The sequence below is a fragment of the Carassius auratus genome, chromosome 22, assembly GCF_003368295.1.
Source record: "Carassius auratus strain Wakin chromosome 22, ASM336829v1, whole genome shotgun sequence".
NCBI lineage: Eukaryota > Metazoa > Chordata > Actinopteri > Cypriniformes > Cyprinidae > Carassius > Carassius auratus.
Window position 1 is genome coordinate 20769461 of NC_039264.1, and position 7556 is coordinate 20777016.

A 7556-nucleotide genomic window follows, 5' to 3' on the forward strand; every position below is an offset into this window, starting at 1 on the left:
CCTTCAGTGCTCCTCCCGAAGAACGGATGTCAATCGCTGCATTAGAGAGAGAGAGAGCTGAGGAAAACAGCTGTGCTTTCCTGGGCCACAAAAAAGGTAGGGCTTAAGTGGAAAAATCCACCACGTCCCGACCCTTCAAGGTTGTAAGATTGGTTTCTCGGGGTGGCTCGCGCTGGTTTACAGTACAGCGTCTGGGTGCCTTTCTTCCCGGAAGTACATGAGGAGTTCACCAGGTATTGGATGGCACCTTATACTCCCGGAAACAGCCTGTTGGTTCCTCCTCCCTCACAACCCTCAATGGCGATGGAGCGAGGGGGTATACGGGGATCCCCCCAGTGGAGCGGTCAGTTTGCAATGCAGTTGTGTCCTAATAGCGCTTTCACCTGGCAGGGTGAACCGTGCCTCCCCTCCCCTCCACTTTGGCAAGAGCACCATCTCTTGCCAAACCCTTGCCAGGTTCCACTTATGCCTTGAAGTGGAACCTGTTCATTGAGTGGTATTCTTTTTGTCGAGAAGACCCCTGGATATGCCTGATCAGGGTCATGCTTTCCTTTTTGCAGCAAGGGCTGGAACGAATGCTGTCTCTCTCCACCCTCAAAGTCCAGGTTGCTGCGTACCATGACCCAGTAGAGTGAAAGTCGGTGGGTAAGCTTGACCTGGTCATCAGGTTCCTTAAAGGGGCCAGGAGGTTAAATTCTTCCTGCCTCGGTTTAACATCTCATCCGAAGGACGGTGCTTGTTGATAGTATAGTGTCCACATCACTACACTGGGGCTCTAGGACCCACACAGACCACAGGGTGAGCACCCCCTACTGGCCTCACAAGCACCTCTTCCAGCAGCAACCTAGTTTTCCCAGGAGGTCTCCCATCCAGGTACTGACCAGACTTAGCTTCAGTTGGAAACCAGTCTTGGGTTCCAGGGGGATATGGCTTCCTGGCATGCATTTCGATCGATGATTCGCACCTACAGTATAGTTTGGGCCGGCTGACTCCCAGGTAATCCTGAGGCCCCAACCTTGCTATGTGTCCAAGGTTCCTACTACTACCTTCAGAGATCAGGTGGTAAACCTGTAACCGCTGCCCCTGGAGGAGGCAAACCCAGTACTAGATTTGCTCTGTCCATTCCAAGCCCTGAGGTGCTAGACCGGACACAAAGATTTAGGTCTTATTTCCATCTCAAGACAATCTTTGGAATTTGGTTCTGGTTCATTCTGAAGACATGTCCAAACCATCGGATGTGACAGCATTTGATCTCAATGACTACGCTATGCTTTTTTGTTTTTGTTTTTTGTTTTCTCTTGTTCAGTTCTTCACTGCTGATCTTCATAGGCCCGAATATGTGTCATATCCTCCTAAGGTATTCGTTGTGGAAGGTGCTAGTCTTGTTCATGTCACCTTTAGTAGCTCACAAACATACTGAGCCATACAGCAAGACTGGTTTGACAAAGCGTCGTTGTTATGCTGTATTGCTTAGATTTCCAGAACATGTTTAGTCTGAAGTAAAGGATCCTCTAGCTTTTCCAAGCCTCTTTTTTATAACTTTTTGTCTATTGCAATTAAAACTACAATTTCAATTTCAATGATAAAGCAGGTCTCCTTAGTGTTATTTACTGAACAGAAGAAATAAACAGATGATTTCCACATCAAAGATGGAGGCCCAGAGCTACAGTTACCTATTATGCAATCAGCATGGGGTAGAGCTCTAGAAAGCACACGTACGTCTGTAAGATGTCTGTTAAAGATCTCTTGATTTGGAAAGCATCTGCTGTCTACAAACGTCTGACAGACTTCTTTCAGATGTCAGTTTTGCATACATTTCAAATCATAAACATCTTATAGGGATCTAATAGACATCTATTTGACATCTAAAAGGAAACGTTCTATAGACGTATTGCAGATGAGCAAACACTCTAAAAAATGCGTCTTGCAGATGTAAATGCACACGTCAAATAGACGTCTCTGGATGTATGTGTGCTATCAGGGAGGTGGGGTGTAGTCCCTTAGATATTTTACTTTAGTAAAGATAAATATGATTCATTAGGTCCTGAAAGGCGTGAGGTCGGTGCCTATCAGGAAAACCCAGTCATATATACAGGTGCTGGTCATATAATTAATATCATCAAAGAGTTTTTTTTGAAAAGTGAAACCTGCATATTATATTCATTCATTACACAAAGACTGATATATTTTAAATCTTTATTTCTTTTAATTGTGATGTTTATAACTGACAACTAAGGAAAATTCCAAATTCAGTATCTCAGAAAATTTGAATGTTGTGAAAAGGTTCAATATTGAAGACATCTGGTGCCACACACTAATCAGTTAATTAACTCAAAACACCTGCAAAGCCTTTAAATGGTCTGTGGGTTTAGTTCTGTAAGCTACACCATCATGGGGAAGACTGCTGACTTGAGAGTTTTCCAAAAGACGAACATTGACACCTTGCACAAGTAGGGCAAGACACAAAAGGTCATTGCAAAAGAGGCTGGCTGTTCACAGAGCTCTGTGTCCAAGAACATTAATAGAGAGGTAAAGGAAAGGAAAAGATGTGGTAGAAAAAAGTGTACAAGCAATATGTATAACCGCACCCTGGAGAAGAGTATGAAACAAAACCCAAAAATGTGGGGGAGATTCACAAAGAGTGGACTGCAGCTGGAGTCAGTGCTTCAAGAACCCCTACTCACAGACGTATGTAAGACATGGGTTTCAGCTGTCGCATTCCTTGTGTCAAGCCACTCTTGAACAAAAGACAGCATCAGAAGCATCTCGCTTCAAAAAGGACTGGACTGCTGCTGAGTGGTCCAAAGTTATGTTCTCTGATGAAAGTACATTTTCAATTTCCTTTGGATATCAGGGTCCCAGAGTCTGGAGAAAGAGAGGAGAGGCACACAATCCCTGTTGCTTGAGGTCCAGTGCAAAGTTTCCACAGTCAGTGATGGTTTGGGGTGCCATGTCATCTGCTGGTGTTGATCCACTGTGTTTTCTGAGGTCCAAGATCAACGCAGCCGTATACCAGAAAGTTTTAGAGCACTTCATGATTCCTGCTGCTGACCAACTTTATGGAGATGCAGATTTCATTTTCCAACAGGACTTGGTACTTGCACACTGTGCCAAAACTACCAGTTCCTGGTTTAAGGGCCATGGCATTCCTGTTCTTAATTGGCCAGCAAACTTGCCTGACCTTAACCCCATAGAAAATCTATGGAGTATTGTGAAGAGGAAGATGCAATATGCCAGACCCAGCAATGCAAAAGATCTGAAGGCCACTATCAGAGCAACCTGGGCTCTCATAACACCTGAGCAGTGCCACAGACTGATCGACTCCATGCCACGCCGCATTGCTGCAGTAATTCAGGCAAAAGGAGCCCCAATTGTATTGAGTGCTGTACATGCTCATACTTTTCATTTTCATACTTTTCAGTTGGCCAAGATTTTTAAAAATCCTTTCTTTGTATTGGTCTTAAGTTATATTCTAATTTTCTGAGATACTGAATTTGGGATTTTCCTTAGTTGTCAGTTATAATCATCAAAATTAAGAGAAATAAACATTTGAAATGTATCAGTCTGTGTGTAATGAATGAATATAATATAAAATTTTAACTTTTTTAATGGAATTAGTGAAAATAAACCAAATTTTCGATGATATTCTAATTATATGACCAGCACCTGAATATATATGTATTAGGGGTGTAAGAAAATATCGTGAGTATCACGTATCACGTGAGTATCGCAATTTTGTCGGCGATACTGTATCGATATTTAAAAACGGAATATCAATATATGTATATAAAAAAAAGATTCATGACAGTTGTTTAGTTTTGAGTTTACATCCCGACCACTGGATGGCAGTCTTCATCTCTGAACAACAGTGAAAGTAACAGAAATACTAGAAAAAGAGCATGCCACTAATGTTAGCACTAATATTGCTCCTAGTCATGGAGGATGAAAGATTTGTCCCTGTTCCTGGTTCATTGTACAAAGCTGAAGTGTGCAGTCATTTGGGCTTTTGTGGTAACATCCACCCAGGCGGCAAGGAAGTCGACCGGAAGTTGAAGTCGGCCGGGTGCCGCCATCTTGTAGCAGAACTTCACTTGCGTTAGCATTCCCATTGACTCCCATTCATTTTGGCGTCACTTTGACAGCGAATAACTTTACATCTGAGGAGTTTAAAGAATCCGTTTGTCCATAATTTATTTCTAAAGATACACAACAATGTATAAAGGGCTCCATTACCTTCTATGTTACATTATGGCCCCGTAGAAACAGTTTTTGTAAAAATAGGCTAACGTTTGCGTCATAACCACGCGACTCTATGTCGCTTTACCGTACAGACAGGAGGAGAAGCTCGCAGGCAATTAACTTAATATGGCGTACTGGCGTTACATTTTAAAATACTATACAAAATAATTAATCAGAATACTTACTCCTGCTCACTCACGCCAAAGAACTCCCCGCTCAAGCACGCAGTCTCTGCAAGATTAACTATGGCAATTTGCACACACAGCTACTAGAAGATTTACATCTGTCAGACAGGTTGCTGACAACATCAAGCTTAGTTTGAGTCTGCGCGTCAGAAACGGAAGTGCTTAAAAACGCTAAAAACGGGCTTCACTTGTCTCAATTGAGTTCCAATGGGGTCGCTGTGTCCATTTCTTTTACTGTCTATGCGTCCACCGCGGGACCGTGGCAAGGACGCTGCCTCGGTCCCACCACGTCCAAGTGCCCCGTGTAAAGAGAGACTCGCGCAGGGCGGGACACACTTTCTCTTTCGGTGCGGTGTTCTGAAATATTCGGTTTCTGATATTTTCGGTGACGCTGGGCGGAGCATACGTGAATATTCATGAGTTTCCTGTTTCACGTTATAGCGACTCTGAAAATATTAGTACGTTTTCACAGGATCACAAAAACTGTTCAACAAGGTAGTTTAATTACGTTTCAGCTTCAAATTAAGATAACCAAACATAGAATATATTTGTTCGTTTGTGCACTAAATGTTATTAATTGTTTGCTGTTTTAAATGTTTACTCCACGATTACAGCCACTTATTTGCCAGAGGCATCTGCCCATCGTTAGAATATGCTACAAGTAAATGGGCCAGCAGCTGTGAAATATTTATTCATATTCCTCTGTTTCGCTATTAAAAGCATGTCATTTGATAAGTATGTCGTTTGAAGTGTATCATTTGGTGGCACATTTTTTTTTTCTCCTTAAAAAAAATGTGTCAAATGGAAGTGCATGACAGCCTACAGTTCATGTGGAGAAGCTCTTTGTAATTAATATTTCTGTTACAAATCAGCACTTCTGCTGTCATTTTTTTCCTAGTTTGCAGAAGCTCTTCTAATGGGGGAGACTTACAAGCTATATATGAGGCCACTATTGCACGAAGACATTGGTAAAATTAACTTTTGTTTTTTTTATCTGATGCAGGGGATGGTGGATGATGACCAACAGAGTGTGCACTTTAGTTTAATAATTAAACAAATCATATGCAAAATAAAATAAAATAAATTGTATAGCCTACTATTTGATACAAATGTTGTATTATTTAACCACTTTTTACATTTTTACAAAAATTTGTTCCTGAAATCCACACTTTTGAAATCAAGATAAATCAAAGGTAATCAAACCAAGCACAACCTAATAAAACAAGTTGCATGGATAAAGGGTTTTGTAAAAAAGATCATGTTGGTGGATATTCTACTAATATTAAAAACACGTGGGTCATTCTTGAATTGCTTATTCTGCAATGGGTTTAAACAATCTGGTCCCACTGATTTGGAAGCATGTTTTTTCTCCCAACATTTAGACTGATTTATTTGAGTTTGTTCATGGTGTTTAAATCTCTGTTTGTCATTTGTTGTTCATATAGGAATTTACTTTAGTAATGCATTTAATAATTTACTTACAACAAGAATTTTAATAACAAATGCATGCTTGTGTTGATCAGTAGGCCTATCCCTAAACACATACAAGTAAACCCTTGTGCAGCTTTCAGCAGTTTTTTTAAACATGTATTTTATATTTATACAGGTGTGTATGTCATTTATGTTATGCCTTCACCCCATCTGTTAATAAAACATTTAACACAGAATCAGTTGATGTCTTTATTCAGCAAAAGCAATCTACTTTTATCTTTGAAATTAAAAATATACAAATTACTGTATGTTTTGATTTAGCATTTGTTACTAAACTACAAAACATTTTAATTGTTGTAAAGTTGTAGAAAATAAGCAAAACATTGTTAAAGTACTACAAGGTTGGGGATTTCAAAACTTGACCAATACACATTTGAGTCAAAAAGATTTTCAAGTGCACCACAATGCAGTATATGATTAAAGACAAAAATAAAGTGTATAAAGACATCCAAACTGATTAAGGATGTTTATATTCCAGTTCATGTGTGCATAAAAAAAAATAAAATAAAAAAAACATCCAGCTTTCACTTTGTTATTAAAAACATTTTTTTGAATGATTGAGCAAACGATTAGGAATGACAGAATAATCATCATACATTTTATTATTGCAAAACAGATACATTTTGGCAAAGTTATTAAACGACACATTTTATGTCAAATACGAATATTATAAAACTGCTTCATTGTAGGCTCATTTGGAGCATTGTAACGGAAACCGGTCAATTTAGCTCAAAGGGAATCATTTAATAATTTAAAAGGAATTTGAACAGAATCACTGTTTCATGGCTGATCAATGAGACGCCCTGCGATTCAGTGAACTAGCCGTTTAACATGAAATCTGCGCTGGATACTAATATCCATAGTGAAAACACTATCAATTAGCACAGAAACAAGATCGGCAGTTTAAGACATTAACTTGTTAGCACAAAACACAAGATACTTCTCTTTTCAATATGAATAAGACTTTATTAGATAAATCTAAGACATATAAACTAATCTAACACATAAACGCACGCACTCACACATTCACACAAGTTGCAGGAAGATCGAAAGTTAGGAAAAGATGAGTTTAAGAGAATGGAAATATGGAATCCCAAGTTTACAGCAATATGTTAAATTGCATAGACATGAACAACCATCAATCACGTAATTAGCGCTCGCATTGAGTTCCTCAATGGGGTTAAAATTATATTAGATACACAAACACAAATGTCTGAGGATTGCCTTGGTTTCCTGTAAAAGGGAGTCCCGTTGAAAGGGGTATCCCGGTGTCGCTGATTGGCTGGAAGTTCAGTAGTCCTTGAAGTGACGTCTTGGGAAGCCTGTGGTTGTTGGGCGTTAGCTGAAGATGGAGTCGTGTGCGCTGGTTGAAGTTGAACGGGCACCCGAGGTCAGGCGTCGGAGAATCGACGTTACAAAACTTAACTCAGAACACGAAACTCTCAAACGGAAAAGAAAAGAAATAAAGTTTGACGAGACAAGGTTGTGTTCCTTCTCATCGTGGCTAAGTAGCAGCAGGCTTGCAGGCCGAAGCACGCTGGAACCGTGCTCAAAGAACAGTGATGACTAAACAGCATGGCTAGAGACTAAAAAGCTGGCATGACTGATAGCAAAAGCAAGGCTAGAACTAAAAGCAAGATT